The sequence below is a fragment of the Ursus arctos genome, unplaced genomic scaffold, assembly GCF_023065955.2.
Source record: "Ursus arctos isolate Adak ecotype North America unplaced genomic scaffold, UrsArc2.0 scaffold_31, whole genome shotgun sequence".
NCBI lineage: Eukaryota > Metazoa > Chordata > Mammalia > Carnivora > Ursidae > Ursus > Ursus arctos.
The window spans coordinates 7,392,831-7,413,101 of record NW_026622997.1 but is presented as its reverse complement, the minus strand read 5'-3'; positions in this window follow the sequence as shown (position 1 = coordinate 7,413,101).

Below are 20,271 nucleotides of genomic sequence, written 5' to 3'. Positions count from 1 at the left end.
TATTTATGCCCCTAACATGGGAGTTGCCAATTATATAAGCCAATTAATAACAAAATCAAAGAAACACATTGACAATAATACAATAATAGTAGGAGACTTTAACACCTCCCTCACTGAAATGGACAGATCATCTAAGCAAAAGATCAACAAGGAAATAAGGGCTTTAAATGACATACTAGACCTGATGGACTTCACAGATATATTCAGAACAATCCATCTCAAAGCAACAGAATACACATTCTTCTCTAGTGCACATGGAACATTCTCCAGAATAGGTCACATCTTGAGTCACAAATCAGGTCTCAACCAGTACCAAAAGATTGGGATCATTCCCTGCATATTTTCAGACCACAATGCTTTGAAACTCGAACTCAATCGCAGGAGGAAAGTTGGAAAGAACTCAAATACATGGAGGCTAAAAAGCATCTTACTAAAAAATGAATGGGTCAAACAGGAAATTAAAGAAGAATTTTAAAAAACCATGGAAAGAAAAGAAAATGGAAATACAACTGTTCAAAATCTTTGGGACGCAGCAAAGGTGGTCCTAAGAGGAAAGTATATAGCAATACAAGCCTTTCTCAAGAAACAAGAAAGGTCTCAAATATACAACCTAACCCTACACCTAAAGGAGCTAGAGAAAGAGCAGCAAATAAAGCCTAAACCTAGCAGGAGAAGAGAAATAATAAAGATCAGAGCAGAAATCTATGAAATAGAAACCAAAAGAACATTAGAACAGATCAATGAAACTAGGATCTGGTTCTTTGAAAAAATTAATAAGATTGATAAACCCCTGGCCAGACTTATCAAAAAGAAAAGAGAAAGGAACCAAATAAATAAAATCATGAATGCAAGAGGAGAGATCACAACCAATACCAAAGAAATACAAACATAAGAACATATTATGAGCAACTGTATGCCAACCATTTAGGCATTCTGGAAGAAATGGTTGCAATCCTAGAGATGTATAAGCTATCAAAACTGAACCAGGAGGAAATAGAAAACCTGAACAGACCCATAACCAGCAAGGAAATCGAAGCAGTAATCAAAAATCTCCAAACAAACAAGAGTCCAGGGTGGGATGGCCTCCCAGGCGAGTTATACCAAACATTTAAAGAAGAATTAATACTTATTCTTCTGAAACTGTTCCAAAAAATAGAAATGGAAGGAAACTTCCAAATTCATTTTATGAGGCCAGCATTACCTTGATCCCAAAACCAGAAAAAGTCCCCATCAAAAAGGATAATTACAGACCAATATCGCTGATGAACATGGATGCAAAAATTCTCACCAAAATACTAGCCAATAGGATCCAACAGTACATTAATAGGATTATTCACCACAAGCAAGTGGGATTTATTCCTGGGCTGCAAGGGTGGTTCAACATTCACAAATTAATCAATGTGATACACTACATTAATAAAAGAAGGAACAAGAACCGTATGATACTCTCAATAGATATAGAAAAAGCATTTGACAAAGTATAGCATCCTTTCTTGATTAAAACTCTTCACAGTATAGGGATAGAGGGTACATATCTCAATATCATAAGAGCCATCTATGAAAAACCCACAGCAAATATCACTCTCAATGGGGAAAAACTGAGAGCTTTTCCTTTAAGGTCAGGAACACGGCAGGAATGTCCATTATCACCACTGCTATTCAACATAGTACTAGAAGTCCTAGCCTCAGTAATCAGACAACAAAAAGAAATAAAAGGCATCCGAATTGGCAAAGAAGAAGTCAAACTCTCACTCTTTGCAGATGATATGATACTTTATGTGGAAAACCCAAAAGACCACCCCAAAACTGCTAGAACTCATATAGGAATTCAGTGAAGTAGCAGGATATAAAATCAATCCACAGAAATCAGTTGCATTTCTATACACCAACAACAAGACAGATAAGGAGTCGATCCCATTACAATTGCACCCAAAACCATAAGATACCCAGGAATAAATCTAACCAAAGAGGCAAAGAATCTGTACTCAGAAAACTATAGAATACTCATGAAAGAAATTGAGGAAGATACAAAGAAATGGAAAAACGTTCCATGCTCATAGATTATAAGAACGAATATTGTGAAAATGTCTATGCTACCTAGAGCAATCTACACATTCAATGCAATCCCTATCAAAATACCATCAACTTTTTTCACAGAAATGGAACAAATAATCCTAAAATTTTTATGGAACCACAAAAGACCCTGAATAGCCAGAGGAATGTTGAAAAAGAAAAGCACAGCTGGTGGCATCATAATTCCGGACTTCAAGCTCTGTTACAAATCTGTGATCATCACGACAGTACGGCACTGGCACAGAAACAGACGCATAGATCAATGGAACAGAAGAAAGAGTGCAGAAATGGACCCTCAACTCTATGGGCAACTAATCTATGACAAAGCAGGAAAGAATGTCCAATGGAAAAAAGACAGTCTCTTCAACAAATGGTGGTGGTGTTGGGAAAATTGGACAACCACATGCAGAAGAATGAAATGGGACCATTTCCTTACACCACACACAAAAATAGACTCAAAATGGATGAAAGACCTAAATGTGACAGGAATCCATCAAAATCCTTAAGGAGAACACAGGCAGCAATCTCTGTGACCTCAGCCGCAGCAACTTCTACCTAGACACATTGCCAAAGGCAAGGGAAGCAAGGGCTAAAATGAACTATTGGGACTTCATCAAGATGAAAAGTTTTTGCACAGCAAAGGAAATAGTCAACAAAACCAAAAGACAACGGACAGAATGGTAGAAGATATTTACATATGGCATATCAGATAAAGGCCTAGTATCCAAAAGCTATAAACAGCTTACTAAACTCACACCCAAAGAACAAATAATCCAATCAAGAAATGCGCAGAAGATATGAACAGACATTTCTGCAAAGAAGACATCCAAACGGCCAACAGACACTTGAAAAAGTGCTCCACATCACTTGGCGTCAGGGAAATACAAATCAAAACCAAAATGAGATACCACTTCACACCAGCCAGAATGGCTAAAATTAACAAGTCAGGAATGTGAGGATGCAGAGAAAGGTTAACACTCCTACACTGTTGGTGGGAATGCAAGCTGGCACAGCCACTCTGGAAAACAGTATGGAGGTTCCTCAAAAAGTTGAAAATAGAGCTACCCTATGACCCAGCAATTGCACTACTGGGTATTTACCCCAAAAATACAAATGTGATCTGAAGGGGCATGTGCACCCCAATGTTTATAGCATCAATGTCCACAATAACCAAACTATGGAGAGAGCCTAGATGTCCATTGACAAATGAATGGATAAAGAAGATGTGGTGTATTATATATATTATATATATACATATATGTATTATATATGTATATATATGATACATATATGTATTATATATGTATACATGTATATATATAATACATACATAATATATAATATATTAATATATATATTACACACAGGAATATTATGCAGTCATCAAAAATGAAATCTTGCCATTTGCAATGATGTGGATGAAACTAGAGGGTACTATGCTAAGTGAAATAAGTCAACAGAGAAAGACAATTATCATATGATCTCACTGATATGTAGAATTTAAGAAACAAAGCAGGGGATCATAGGGGAAGAGACGGAAAAATAAAACAAAGTGAAACCAGAGAGGGAGACAAACCATAAGAGACTCTTAATCTCAGGAAACAAACTGAGAGTTGCTGGAATGGAGGGGGGTGGACGGGATGGGGTGGCTGGGTGATGGACATTAGGGAGGGTATGTGGTATGGTGAGCACTGTGAATTGCGTTAAGACTAATGAATCACATGGGGCGCCTGGGTGGTGCAGTCATTAAGCGTCTGTCTGCCTTTGGCTCAGGGCGTGATCCCAGTGTTCCAGGATTGAACCCCACATCAGGCTCCTCCGCTGGGAGCCTGCTTCTTCATCTCCCACTCCCCCTGCTTGTGTTCCCTTTCTCGCTGGCTGTCTCTCTATGTCAAATTAATAAATAAAATCTTAAAAAAAAAGGACTAATGAATCACAGACTGGTACCCCTGAAACAAATAATATATTATATGTTAAATAAAATAATCAAGACATCATGGCATTGGCCAAAGAATAGACATATATATCAATGGGACAGAGTAGAAAACCCAGAAACAAACCTACACAGATATAATCAACTGATTTTTTAAAATAAAAGAGCAAAGGCAATTCAGTAGAGAAAAGATAATCTCTTTAACAGATGATTCTGGACCAGTTGGATGTCCATCTTCACACAAACACACACAGACCCTAAATGTAAAATACTAAGTTATAAAGTTATATTATTACTTTTAGAAAAAAATGACAGGAAAGCCTATATGACCTTGAATTGGTGAGTTTTCAGATACAACACCAAAGTGTGATCCATGAAAGAAGAAAAAAATTCATAAGCTGGTGTTTATTAAAGTTTAAATCTCTTTCTCCTCAAAAGACACTCTTAAGAGAAAGAAAAGACAAGCCACTGCCTGGGAGAAAACTTATGCAAAAACATACATCTGATATAGGACGTGTATCTAAAATATACATAGTACTATTAAAACTCAACAATACAAAACAAGGAAGTCATTTTAAAAATGAACAAAAGATTTGAACAGATATTTTACCAAAGACGGTATATAGATGGCAAATAAGCATATGAAAATATGTTCAACACCATTTGTCAGTAGGAAAATGTATATTAAAACAACAAGATACCATTTTGCACCTATTAGAATGGCTAATTCCAAAAACTTACCATAGTAATTGCTGGTGAGGATAAGCAAAATATCATTCACCACTGTAGGAATGGCACAGCTACTTTGGAAGACAGTTCGGTAGTTTCTTACAAAGTTAAATATAGTCTTACCATGTGATGCAGTAGTTGAATTCCTAAATATTTACCCAATTGATTTGAAAATGTATGCCTACACTAGGACCTTTACATGAGTGATTATAGAGCTTTATTCACAATTGCTTCAAACTGGAAAGAACCATGATATCCTTCAGTAGGTCTTTGGGGCTTCCATCTACAATGGGGTCTTTGCACACTCCATACCCTTAGTGTAGGTTTCCAGGGACTGTCCCAGTCTTAGCACTGAAAATACTGCGCCCTGAGAGCTCTCTAAGATCCAGGCTAACACTGCTTATGTAGAAATGCTCTTCCTCAATTCACTGAGTTACTCTTTGTCTGACCTCTGCTCAAGTATCCTCAAAGCAGAGAAATTTTCCCTGATGTCCTCGTCTTTACCCATTTCCCTCATCCAAAGAACGTCAACCCCTCCATTTATGCTTTGATAACACCTCTACTTTGTGGCACAATACACATTGTGATTTTAGTCATAAACCCATTCTTGTGATTATTTGATTAATGTCTGTCTCTCCCACTCCCCGGCATGGGAACAGGGACCATGTCTGGTTTGCTTAGCACTGCATCCCTTGTGCCTAGCCCAGAGCCCAGATCCAATAGGTACTCAAATATTTGTTGAATAAATCAATGAATAAAAGAACTCCCCATCCCCAATGATCTTTCCATAGCATGATTACATCTTTACGGATTAGAGCACAGAACAGCTTAAAGATGGGGAGAGGAGAATGGAAAAGATGGCACTCATTAGATGGTAAAGCAGAGGACCAGAGCTTTCGAAATCTTTTTTAAAGGCATGCAAGAGAGCTGGGAATGTGTCAAAACCGAATTTCTGCCTTCTTTCTAGTTTGAACCTATGGCAAGCCTCAAACATGGCAGGGACAGCCTGAGTATTTCAAGGTGTCAACATATGACCATTGTATTTGGACACTCAAACATATGCTTTCATTTTTGGTAAGGCTACACTCCTATTTGAGGCTTATTTTGTAATGTTTGATCCACCGCAATATAATTGAAATAGAAAAGCATCTCATTTGAGAACCGCAAGCCAATACCGAAACACATCATCCTTTATACAGGAGGAGTGTGTGAGCAAGAGTTCCCGCTGGTTCTAACTGTGCTCCCACCACCATCTGAAGCCTGGAGCAACATGCCCCACACCCCCTGTAGGCCCAGGCAAAGACTCTGGAAAATGTAATCCATGTCCACTTTCAGTTTACTGACAACAATAATTAATTAGTGTTAAAATGGGAGCAGCAAACACTCTTTGTTTGAGGCTTGTTTCTTCATTCGTTTTCCGTGTCCCCCAATTAGGCAACACTTGTGGGTGGGAAGTGTGTTTGCTTTAAGGAGGTAGTTAAAAATAAAAAGGATCATTTTGCATACTGCAAGGAAAAGCCATCCCCTTGAACCCCCCAAAAATCACCTCATACATTCCCATTGCTGTCTGCTGGAATCACAAGAGACGACGCCAATTGGCAACCGCGGGTATGCATTTTTAACCCACTGGGGAGTGAAGCAAGGAAAACATTTTTGTAAGGCTGTTTAAAAATTATTTGCAAGGGAAACAATTAAAAAAACGTGTGGCCATTTTCTCGATGTTGAAGAAATGCTATATCCAACATCCAATTCCATGGGCCAATTTTCTCCTGCAAGATTTATGAAATAAACGCCGCCAAGCAGACAGAAATCTAAATAGTAACATGTTTCACTTTAATAGAACTTTAATTTAATAAGAATAATATCCAAAATACCCAGACAGTTTTATAGCACTCTAGTCATGGTATCCTACTTTCTCTTTGGAGCCCTCGGGATGATAAATACACTTCTTGTCCATCACCACCAGAAGCTGCCTGGTAACCAGCTGTCAGGATGGTCCCCGGCTGGGCCTGCGATCTTCCAAAATTAGTTGGGAATTCCATTTCTCAACAAGCCACACATATGCCACATCTTTGGGCGGATACCATGGTTTCTACTCAGAAACCCTCACTTCTTGTTTGGTAAATCTGAAGTTCATGAAAAATCCCCTGTCTATACATACTGACAGGCCACAGCTCATTTTCAAAGTTGCGGAGAGGTTTTATTTTTATTGTTCTTTGGAATAGAGTATCTAAGCACAGCAGAGACCCTTTATAAAATCACGAAGTGGGGGGTCCAGATGGACATCGACCACTGGTGTCTCCTGCTATCAGAAAGTAGAGCGTTCTCATGAAAACTTTCATAAGACAAAATGGCGCAAAGAGGCAACTGCCATTCCATGAAAGTGAAAGTCCTCTTCAGATTTCTGTTAGAGCAAACAGGGACTAATGTAGGTCTTTCATGAAAGGTAAGTGGCATCAAGTGAATTTTCGGATAGTAGAGAAACCTGTATTCTGATGTGATGCTGTCTCTAACTTTTCTTCTGTGCTTGCACAGTAACTAGCGTTGGACTCATGGTGCGCGCAGCTGGGTGGAAGAAGGATTCTTGTCACAAAGGAATTCCACTGCAGCTCAGTCCGGTCTGAGGAAGCGTAAGTGTTGACCTGTTGTAACTGCATTGATTAAGATGTGGGTTTTGTCGGGGTGCCTGGGTGGCACAGCGGTTAAGTGTCTGCCTTCGGCTCTGGGCATGATCCTAGCGTTATGGGATCGAGCCCCACATCAGGCTCCTCCGCTATGAGCCTGCTTCTTCCTCCCCCACTCCCCCTGCTTGTGTTCCTTCTCTCGCTGGCTGTCTCTATCTCTGTCGAATAAATAAAAATAAAATCTTTAAAAAAAAAAAAGACATGGGTTTTGTCTACTTCAGGACTGGTATGCCTGTGGCACGTGGGCGCTCTCTCCCTCCACACAAGGCATCGGTGACACCCTTTTCTGTTGGAGACCAAATACAACCTTAAGAATCTTCCTCGAAACAGCGCTCTGGAGAGCAAGCCCCAGTCCATTAAATGAGCTCAGCCTTAAAAACCACTTGCCAATCTCTGGTTCATAGATTTTGACTGTTTAAACAAAACAAGCTACTCCCCTAAACAAGTGGCATTTGGAGAAAGAACTTGGTGGGATCTACTATTATTTAAAGGTAAACTGATTAACTTCTGATGCATCTCCACCACGTCTGTGTGTCTCCACTGTGCCTAATTTGAGCTGTCAGTGTTACTCACACCATCACTAGAAGTGTGTCTGCCTTTCTTCGTGGGGCCGAGTCCCTTGAATTCATGGCTATCAGGCTCCATCCCTAGATCCAGTTTTTTGATGGGAATATTGTTGAGGCTAAATAGATGCTCACTGGCTTGAATTGAAAGCATTGAGATGATTTATCCAAGTATAACCCAGCGTTTCCGGAAGGGAAGCTAAATGCTTTCGGGAGTCCAGGAAGCACTTAGTGTCATGGGACAGAACCAGGGCCGGCAAAATGCAAGAGTAAGGGGTAGGCGTCCAAGCATTTTAATTGCAATTAGAACCAAGAACCAGTGTTTCAAAGTGCAGCTGCTAATTCAAGGTTTATCCAAATCGGGGGAATGCTTTGGTCAGCAAAACTGGACAAGAAAATCTCCCGAGAACAAGCTGTCTCATAAGATTTCCGTTACCTGCTGCTTCTAGTCGGACTGAAAATACCTCCGGGGCAGCCTTTCCAATGGTGGTTTTGGCACTTCTTCCCCCAGATGGGGCCCACAAGTGCAGGAGTGCACAGAAATCAAATGTCCTGGGAGGAGAGTTGATTAAATGTTTTCAAACCTCAAAAAAGAAAAAAAAAAAAAAAAAGAAAAAAAAATCAGTTCAGGTAGAGTTCAAGTTTTGGGGTCAAGCTTCAGGGACCCCTGGGACTCTTTTGTAGTGAGGCCATTAACTTACTCCTTGAAATCGTACCCCAGAGAGCTTATCAAGAGCAACAGTCTTCGTTCACAGCACTGCCCCTTCTTTGTTTTGTGTGGTCTGTTTGTCACAGAGTGAACCCAGAATCATGCTGTATTCTGTCTGCGAAAGGAAAATGTGAGCCAAGTCACATAAGAATTTCACATTCATCCAGAGTCAGATGCCTTCTTCATTTTCCACACTTCCTTCTACTTTCCTCTTGAAATCAGAACTTCAAATGGCTGACCCTTGCACAGATCTGTTTTTCCTGCCGAGATAGTATCGTTTCAAGCTGCTTTTTCACATGAAAACCCTTCAAGGCCCTTGATGACACCCCCCCCGCCCCACAAAGATGCTGACAGATGAAGCTGGAAAAAAACAATCCAGTGTGTGTTTGAAAATGAAGAAGTTCCAAGATTTTTACCTAGTTTTGAGCACTTTCCAGATGTTATCCAGTGTGGTTGACTTCAGGGATGGATTGCTATTTTTTCTGAATAGGAAATCAGGCTTCCTTTTCACTTGCGTGCACGAATAATTCATGAAATCACTGCTGGGACTTTTTAACTCTGGTGTCACCGACCGCTTCGCCCTTGGCTTCTGCCTTTGGCTTCCCCACCCCCTTCCCTCTCTGTGGTACTGTCTGCTTTTGGCTCCCTGGTATTGAGCCATGGATTTTGATTATTCCTTACAAAAGAAGGCTAACAACTTTACTGCCTAAGATCATTAACCTGATGACAGCTGAAGAAACCGGGGAGGGCCCAGGAGGAAGCTGCCTCGCCTTTGTCTCCTAGCTGACAAGAGGAACCCGCCCTTCAGAGCTGGGGGAGAGCTCTCCGTGTCATGAGGGAGAGGGGACCAGAACAAAGACCCTTGGCTTCAACCTCTGGTGTGTTGTGTACCTGCTAACCCCTTCATTAACATCCACGGCGCATGGGGAGCCGATTAAGTGCACGTTGAGACGAATGTTGATTCCTCTCCCTCACCAAGTAGAACCCCCGGTAATGAATAAAGGATAATAATGAGAGTATAGCGGTTGGGTCAATGTCAGAAAATGTATCTTCATCTTGCTTTACAGGGACTAACTTAACCAAACGGGAAAGCAGACATCAAGTCTTACAATCGGAGCTCTGGGCTCACTTGTCCTAGGGGGTCTGCGTGAGCACACAAAGAAAGGGAGGAGGCTCTGTCCTTAAGCTGGGGTTAAACAGACTAGTAGATGAGGAGAGAATGCCTCATTCATTTTTACAATTTTGAACATGTATGTATATTTGTGCATATGTAAAAACAGAAGTATATATAACATGCACACATATGCACGTGTGTTGTTTGTGCATCAGTTTTTCCACCCGAAGATCATACAACAGGACTCCAGCAAGAAGGGGAAAGTACTGTGTAGCAGTATGACTTTTTAAAATGTTCTGTTAGAGCAAACTCATTGCCTGTAACGCTATGTCATGAAAGCATCAGTGGAATGGAAAGGAACTCGGTGCTAAGTCCCAACTCCCTCCCTTACATTCCAACTACATTACAGCTTTGCTTTCTGTGTTAGATTGATTTAGACTGCGCGGCTGCAACCTAAAGCTTCCTGTGGAAGGAGGGAACAATGGACAAGGGGAGAGAAGGGGTGGGAATTTTAGAAATATTGACATTTTACCTTGCCGTGTATGGCCATCACAGCAAACCACATGAAGAAAAAAACCCAAGTCTGCGGTTTCCTTCCGTGGCCGCTCGATACAATGTAGCTACTGTGTACTACATACCGGGTAGGACCGGTCATGTTCCAGCATGAAGGGAGACAGAACTGTTCCCAGAGCAGCCCAGGATCTGGAAGAAGGAGACCTAAAACGAGAGACAGAAAATTAAGCTCCAGAACAGCCAAGAGGTTGGCAATAAGATCTTCCATGGTACGAGGTCTCTTGTATTTTCAACCTCCTCACATACATGGGTACCTCTGCGACTTAAAAGGAGGGCATGTTTTTACGAAGAGGAAACAAATAGAAACAAGGATATCGCCGAACTCTCCACGAGTACATTAAAAGTCTGTTTTGAGAAAGCACCTTCTTAGATGGGGTTTCTCACCCCCTGTGTCAGTTTGGAGAACATCACCATTTAAGTAAAGGAAAACTTCGGCTGAGGGAAAACGAGCACAACATTTTGGAACAGGACCGGTGCACTGTCTCTGTGAAGCACCAGGTGGCATATATGATCAGCTTTGCAGTCTCTGGCTTTATTACTCCACGCTGCCCTGGAGAAAGCAGCCACAGACAGTACCTAAACAAACGGGGTGTGTTTGTGTGTGTGTGTGTGTTCCAATAAAACTTTATAGATCGAAATAGGTGCGGCCTGGTTTTGGCCCACCAGCCATAGTTTGCTGACCCCTGTTTTAGAAGATTCCATTTCTGTTTGTTCATTCGATTTGCGGCTTTTAATGTGGGAAAGTAACAGTGGTGACAAATCGCAGGTCCCGAGGATCTGTACGTAGATACAGGGATATCCACGCTTAGAGCCCTAGTCCAAGCAGGTGTGCCAGTTTGACCATATATCCTGCCAAGAGACTCCAACTCATTGTTTCCTCACTCGGCTTGATAACATGAGCTCCATTTTCCAGACTCGACCTCTGAAACAAGGGGCAAAAGTCTAAACATTTTTCATCTGAAGACTCACTACCTGATCCAGCGGTCTCAAAGGAAATTTCAATTTTAATGGCTCCGACTCAGATGTGGCTCCCATTAGAATCAAAACCCCTTACTATTAATCCGTTAGGGTAGAGGACTCTATCACACATTCAGAACTACCCAGTCTGTGATTGGTCCAAGTCCTGTCGCTGCCCTGCCACGACCCAGAAGCACTGTCCCCACCAGGAAGGGAAGTGACAGGAGGTCAATGAGAGTTCACCTCCCCCCAGGTCCTCTCTGCATTAGAACACACACAGAAACTATCTGATTGCCCTAGTCACTTTCATTAGGTTAGCATGTGCTCATTTAGCCAAACAGGTGAAACTGATTTATGGCCTGGGGCTGCCCAGGCAGAGCGGGCTTTGTGTGAGAAAGCTGGGATTCTTCTGGTTTGAAATTTGTGAGAAATTCAATTTGAGTGCACACCCTTTTCACCTCTGAGGCAAGCCTGAGGCCACCTGAATCAAAACCAGATGGTTCCTCAGGCCTAAAGACAACAAATAGCGGTTCGAAATCCCATCGGCAGAGGACCACCAGAGCAAGAGCTCATTTTGAGAACTCTGCCCTGATGCATATTAATGCTCCCCAGATCTGGAGCAGAGCCTCGGCCCTTTTTCTACCCCCAATGCCCAAGAACATCACATCATTGTAAACTGGTTATTTGAGCCAGTTTAAGTGAAACCCAGAGCTCCCTGCCCCTCCGGCTCCCCCTTCCTTCGCAATGTGCCCCTAGCTGGGGCTGGTTTGTTTTGGCAAGGCGAGCAGGTGCCCTCCCAGCGCTGAGATCTGAGCTCCGTCAGGAGTGTCAGCGGTGACCTGAAGTCTTGGGTGGCCGCCTTCACGCTCTCACTTCCCCCTGTCAGCTGATACATCTACCACCCACACACTGGAAGGTTCCGGCGAGCTCAGAGATTCCTGAAGGCGGGAGCGCTGACCTCCTCTGCTCCCCACCCCCCAACGGCCCGGCCCTCTGGAAGAGCCAGGGCACGCTTGGATATCTTGGGCTCAGCTTTTTCATAAACAGCGGGAGAGGTGAGCATTTAAACATGTGGTCTGTGAAACATTAGCTTCCAACTGATAATTGAAATAGGGCCTTGTAAACAAATGATGCCTTAGATGTCTAGAAGTCTCTTCTAAATTGCCCTTGAAAAGACAAGTGGGATCAATGGGTTATTTTTCAGAGACTGGGTTTGTCTGGGGACTCCGATCACATGGGCATCACCAGAATGGGCTTTTCTTCTCCATACTCTGTCATTAAGTTCCCATGAAGCGTCCCGAAGGCCAGGCGACCCCCAACGGACCACGGAAGTTGCAAGCCGTCATGTCCATGGCCATGAAAACCAAGCCTGAGGAGGCCCACAGCAGTGTGCTGGGCTTGGTTTCCACCTCTCTCCTCAGACACAAGACATCCATTCAGATTATGGAATAAAATCCCCCTAATTGATTTACATCATTTCCCATTGCATTTCCCAAGCTCTGACCTTGTCCTACCTCTGGAAGTCATCGTGAAATTCCTGCAGACTCGCACAGCAAGAAGGGGAGCTGTGTGCTCTGTGTGGGGGCAGGTGCTGATCCCCTTGCAGCCCAAACATCCTGCCGTGGGCCCAGCCATCTGCTGTCCACTCCCTGCCAGAGGGAGAACACAGGTTGAAATGGGACTGCAAGTTCTGTCTGTCCCATTCACAACACTGTGAGAGATGAGTAAGGGAAAGAGCAGAGAACACAGGTGCTGGGGTGGGGGGGGGTGTGGAGCAGTGCATCCAGAACATGACAGGGGGAGGCATGCACTTGAGCACCCTTCCCTAGGCAAGGTTTCAGGTGGGGGTGCCCAGTGCTAGAGGCTTCATAGGGTTGGGGTTGGAATAAACTAGGGTCATTTTTCCTCAGAGTCTTGCTGCATCTTTCCACTGCACAGAGCATTTAAAATCATTCCAAGACCTGGGAGCAGAGCAACCCCATTCCATGCAGAATGACCAATAAGAGGGGGAAGCAGGTGAGAAGGGCAAAAGGACACACACGGGTAGTCTTTGGCCTGGTAAGCAGGTGATAATTCTTATTAATAAGAATTTTATTATATTAAACAAGAATTTAATAATAAGAATACACTTTAAAGAATGTATGGGTGTCTCTGGCTCACAACATTTATTTGGTGCTTACTGCACGCCAGGCATTTTACTCTCACGTCATTTTCTCAATTTTAACAGCAACTTTCATTCTACCCACTCACACAGGAATAACTGAAGCTTAAAGAAAGTGACTTGCCTTTGCTGGGGGAGCCGAGGTGTGTGGAGGACGGCATTGCCCCGAGAGCCCTAGCCACATCACCAGGTGATCATCTGTAGCAGCTGGCAATGCCATAGGCGGCCACGTTTGCTGCCCTATTTTCCTTGTTTCCAAAGGTTGATGGTTCAGTTGGGGTGACTTGGGGGAGGTGAGGAGGACCCAAGATGCTTATCCAGGAGAAATCTAAATACGATTCAAATCTAAGACAACAGAGACTCCCAGAACTGAGAGCATAAGTGCCAGGAAGCAGACTGTGCAAACACACACACACACACACACACACACACACACACACACACACGCCTCTTAGCCTGCGGAATCGATAATGAAGGAGAGGGAAGGCCTGTTGAAACAATGGTCTTTTCACTACTGACTCCCTCCTTGTCTGCATCACACCTTGAACTAGTGATGGGGTGAGGGGAAGGTGTGGATAACGTTAAGAGCGGAGCAAGGGCCCCGAAAGGCCTGCGGATTTAAAATCAAGGGTAAAGTGGGGGATGAGGTGGGGCTTGCGGGGTGGCTGGATGTGGCCAAGGAAGGAGCATACGTTCCATCTGCAGCTTCCAGGGACCCTGAACCTCTGCTTCGTGGTCCTGTGAGTGTCCCATGGCCTCTGCGTGTTTGCCAGGAGGAAAGGGGTGCGAGGTGAATAAGCCTGGCCACAGTGGCCCGACCATGCACCAGGGGTCACGCGGACCCGGTTTCAGCACTGGAAGTCCGCATCCCAGGAAGCCCTTGGGCCTCTTCCTGAGATGGTTCATCACAGTCTGAGTTAAGCCCAAACCAGAAAGGACCCCAGCTCAAAGGCTGGAATCCCACCACTGGAGTAGACGCCAAAAACCTCTGTATAACTTATCCTCTTAAGTCTTGAGGCACATAAAAAACTAAAATATCAGGTGAGTTGAGAAGCAGAAGGTAAGAAATAGCCAGTGGTTCTGACCCCTGGCTGCTCCTTAGAATGGTTGGGAAAAGGTTAAAGAATGCCAAGGCCAGGCCCAGGGCACACAAATCAGGACCTGTCGCCATGGAGCCCAGGCATCGGGCAAGGGTTAAAGCCCCTCCCCCAATGATCCCACTGTGCCACCTGGGGGAGACCCAGGGACAGCACAGGAGTCGGGGCGTTCCTGAGGAACAGCACTGCAGGAGGAAGGAGCCCATCAAGTCCCAGCATGAGGATGCGGAAGCGGCCTGCCGCACGGCCTATCTCAGAACTTATTCAGAAAGTCTGGCTGCGAAACCAGGACAGACCTACTGAGCGTGTGTGTGTGTGTGTGTGTGTGTGTGTGTGTGTAAATAGTCCCCAAACAATACTTATATACCTATATACATATTTATGCATGTATGTTTGTTTTGAGGGAATATTTAGCTCTTGTTGTGTGTGTATATATACATTATAGTATATAGTATATTTTTGTTGCGTATATACACACTATGGTATATATATTTTTGTTTGAAGGATATTTAGTTTTCTTTGTTGACTAAAATGAAAATAAATCTCGCTGTGTGTGGGTGGGAGGCGTGAGCAGAATTGGGTAGCCGCCCCACTTAAGCTACAGAGGGCACCAGTGAGCCTACGGCAAGCAGCAAGCACAAAACCATCTCTCAGGAGATCTGTTATTTTTTACTTTTGAAAGAAAAGGAGAAAAGGGAAGGACGGAGGGACAAAGAATCCCCTTCTAGAAATGTAAACAAGACATATCTGGAAAGCTACAGACTTCGCGAAAAAGCCAGCCCCAGTATTGGTGGCATGCCTTCCTCCCTGAAGAAACTTTGAAGTCACCACTGCCTAGAAAGGCGTTAAGGAACCTGCGTGGAGTCCTCTGGTCAGCCCAGCAGGATTCAGGATGGTCAGGAGCAAGCAAGGAAGCTGGTCCATGTCCGTCCCTTGGGGCCGCAAGTGATCAGAGGGGAGGCAGGTCTGTCCTGACCTGCTGGCTAAGAAGCTAAATTGGTCTTGACATTGTTTGAGACTTACGGATCAGGTGTTGCTTGGAGAGGTAACATCTGTCAGAAAGGTTCTATGTTCACTTTTTTAAAAAAAAAAATCTGTACTTTGCAAGATTACAGTTGCCAAACTCACTCTGCGGGGGTGGAGTCAGAGGTAGAACTGGCGATTTGTAGACCGTCTGTGCTTTCATCGCCCCATCATGAAGCATTTACGTTGCACTTTATATTTGCAGTGGATTTCACATTGTATTAATTTTCCCTAAGGTTTACTATATAAAGAATTTTGCTGGGTACAATTACAGACATAATTTAACAAAGCGGTCTCATATAAATTATCCACGGGCTGAACAACAATCCACTAAGCAGGTTTGCCTCTTTGTTGCAGATAATGAAATTGAAGTCCAGGAAAGTGAAAGCTGTTCCAGGGGTGTCTTGTACATACGGTTCTCTGCTGTGGACTTTAGAAATGTTGCTCCCTGAGTTTGTACTTTATAGTTCATATTTTTACCTGCAGTGCCATTCCCTTCATCTCCCCGCGCATGGCAAGCCAGTGTCTTTTTTTCTTTTCTATCTACTTAGGTCACATTTTTATCAATGCATAGCACCTTTGTGTTTTCTGATGCTATTTTGCTCTTCACATGGCATTGATGAGAAGGAAAATTCTCATTTTGATATCATCCCAGGGTTTGAACATGCAGTGTATAATAAAGAGATAGGAGAGATTCCATAATTTTTTATTTTCTTATTTTTATTATTATATGTTAGTCACCATCAGTACATCAAGCTTTTGACGTAGTGTTCCATGATTCATTGTTTGTGTATAACACCTAGTGCTCCATGCAATACGTGCTCTCCTTGATACCCACCACCAGGTTAACTCATCCCCCCACCCCCTTCCCTCTAAAATCCTCAGTTTGTTTCCCGGAGTCCAAAGTCTCTCATGGTTCATCTCCCCCTCTGTTTCCCCCTCTCCTTCATTTTTCCCTTCTTTCTCCTGATGATCTCCCTGCTTTTCCTTATGTTCTACATATAAGCGAAACCATATGATAACTGTCTTTCTCTGCTTGACTTGTTTCACTTAGCATTATCTCCTCCAGTCCCGTCCATGTTGCTGCAAATGTTGGTTAATCATCCTTTCTGATGGCTGAGTAATATTCCATTGTATGTATGGACCACATCTTTATCCATTCATCTGTTGAAGGGCATCTCAGCTCCTTCCACAGTTTGGCTATTGTGGACATTGCTGCTATGAACATTGGGGTGCATATGGCCCTTCGTTTTGCTACACCTGTATCTTCCGGATAAATAACCAGTAGTGCAATTGCTGGGTCATAGGGTAGCTCTATTTCTAACTTTTTGAGGAACCTCCACACTGTTTCCAAAGTGGCTGTACCAGCTTACATTCCCACCAACAGCGTAAGAGGGATCCCCTTTCTCCACATCCTCTCCAGCAATTGTTGTTTCTTGCCTTGTCAATTTTTGCCATTCTAACTGGTGTAATGTGGTATCTCAATGTGGTTTTGATTTGAATTTCCCTGATGGCTAATGATGTTGAACATTTTTTCATGTGTCTGTTAGCCATTTGTATGTCTTCATTGAAAAAGTGTCTGTTCATATCTTCTGTCCATTTTTTGATTCGATTATTTGTTTCTTGGGTGTTGGGTTTGAGAAGTTCTTTACAGATCTTGGATACCAGCCCTTTATCTGTAGTGTCACTTGCAAATATCTTCTCCCATTCTGTGGGTTGCCTCTTTGTTTTGTTGACTCTTTCCTTTGCTGTGCAGAAGCTTTTTATCTTGATGAAGTCCCAAAAGTTCGTTTTTGCTTTTGTTTCCCTTGCCTTTGGAGACATGTCATGAAAGAAGTTGCTGTGGCCGATGTCGAAGAGGTTACAGCCTATGTTCTCCTCTATGATTTTGATGGATTCCTGTCTCACATCGAGGTCTTTCATTCACTTAGAGTTTATCTTTGTGTATGGTGTGAGAGAATGGTTGAGTTTCATTCTTCTGTATATAGCTGTCCGATTTTCCCAGCACCATTTATTGGAGAGACTGTCTTTTTTCCATTGGATGTTTTTTCCTGCTTTGTCAAAGATTAGTTGACCATAGAGTCGAGGGTCCATTTCTGAAGTCTCTATTCTGTTCCATTGATCTATGTGTCAGTTTTTGTGCCAGTACCATGCTGTCTTGGTGATCACAACTTTGTAGTATAGCTTGAAATCAGGCAACGTGATGCCCCCAGCTTTGTTTTTCTTTTTCAACATTTCCTCACTCCCAAATTACTAGAACTCATACAGCAATTCAGTAATGTGGCAGGAGATTCCATAATTTTAATACCTTCTTTTGCTCTTGACTTTCTCAGTGAAACTATTATTGTCCCTAATGTGGGGTCAACCACTTCAAATCCTTTTCGTAAATAGGAAGTGTGTGTGTGTGTGTGTGTGTGTGTGTGTGTGCGCGCGCTCAATTTTCAGACTAATTTCGTCGTCTTTGTCATGTCTCTATGGGGCGTGGACAGAGTCATCTTTGTGTTCTGCAAGATGAAACTGAAACCAAGATCGAATAATCAGTCACCAAGTTCACGGAGGATTTTAGGGAAGCTGTGTAGTAATGAGGAGGTTTGGGAAGGCAGCAGGGGTAGGGGGACCGTCTAGTAACCAGTGAACCAGGCAGGTGACCTTGGACAACTTACTTAACCTTAAACTTCCTTACTTTCACCAGCAAAATTGAAATTATATCTGCCGCACCTAAGGTTCTGTTATGACTATCAGAAGAGATCATAGGGACACTGGGGTGGCTCAGTCAGTTACGCATCTACCTTCAGCTCAGGTCATGATCCCAGGGTCTTAGGATCCAGCCCCACATCGGTATCCCTGCTCAGTGGGGAGTCTGCTTCTCCTTCTCCCACTGTTCCTGACCCCTCTTGTGCTCTCTCTCATGTGCTCTCTCTCTCTCTCAAATACAAAAATAAAATCTTTAAAAAAACAAGAGATTGTAGTTGGAAATGTTTTCTGAACTACAAATTACTATATACTTGTGTATATAATTATATATTGTTATATGTGTTCCTTTCTGTATGTATTATATCATATATATTCATATATAGCAGTGCATTATTAAAATCAGGATTGAAGTAATTTCATATCAAAAAGGGCAGATGCATTTTCTAAATTTAGTAAAATTTAGTAAATTTAGTAAAATTTAGCTAAAGCCTTAGCTCTAGACCCCTTGACACAATATAACTGATTTTAAAAATAATTTTAAAACAAAATTCTCATTTAAGTAAGAACGGTTTATAAAAACAAACCTCGAATACCTCCAACAAAAGGTCATTGTAAGGAAAAAGCACATTTTATGAACTCGAATAGGCTTCAGATTAACACTTGTCCTTCAAAGACGTGTGAGATGAGATGACATTGTTGGAAAATATATTACCATCTCTTTCAAGGAACAATATACTTTCTTCTTCTTTTCTCCTTAGCTTATAGAGTCAATATTGGAGAGGTCCTCTCTTCTTTAGAAGCCAGGACATTTAAGAAACTCTTACAAAGAAGCTCAAGGATTCGATGGACCCAAGCCAAGCCATTTGGAGGCTGAGGCAGGGCAGGACGTGTCCTTCAGGCGCAGGGGGAAACGGTCAGACACCGCTCTTCTCTAGCTCCACTTCAAGTTATGAGCGTACTGCTGGCCTCTTGGGATATATATATACATATTTATATAAATGTATATATGCATAGGGAAAGAAGAGTAAAAGAACACACATCCGAATCATAACTATGGCTATCTCCCAGCAATGCGTCTGAGGAAATTCAACCTCCCCTAATACTTTACTGTATTTTATCCATTTTCTACAATAATCATATATTATAATCTGAAAGAAAGTCTATTTTTATCAGAAAGTCTTTCTCAAGAATGTAAGTTCTATTCTGACTCAGCAATAAATCTGTGTAGAATAAGGACTTATTTTTTTTCCAACAGAAAATGATCCAGTCCCTGGTTGTAGCTTCTACCAGACTATGCCTTATGTCCGTAACTAACCCAACAGGGTGACGTCATGCCACATCAACAGGACTCAACACAGGAGGCAAGTAAAGGGACTTGAAAACACAAATTCGCTTGTTTGCTGGTTCAGCAAATATGTATTGATCTGCTGCCTGCCAGGAACATTTTTAGGCAATTTATGTTCAGAAGTTCATATGATTGGCCTGGAGAGAGAGATCTAAGGCCACAGTTTGAGGCTCCTTTCCTTTTGGGAACTGTGTCCAACTAAACATTTCTCAAATGTGTCAGTTCTCCTCTGGGCAGATTAGCAAAACTCTCTGAAAGATGACTTTGGTTTTTTTTTTTTTAATTTTAAATTTTTATTTATTTATTTTTTTGATGTAAAGTTCGATGATTCATTTGTTGCGTATAACACCCAGTGCACCATGCAATACGTGCCTTCCTTCCTACCCATCACCAGCCTATCCAATTCCCCCACCCCTCTCCCCTCTGAAGCCCTCTGTTTGTTTTTCAGGGTCCATAGTCTCTCATGCTTCATTCCCCCTTCTGTTTACTCCCCCTTTCTTTATCCCTTTGACTTTGAGTTATTAAATTTAAAAAGTATTTTTAAAAAGTTAAAAAATTTAAAAAATAAAAAGTAATTTAATGAGCACGTTCCGTGTGTCAAATACTATGCTGAGAA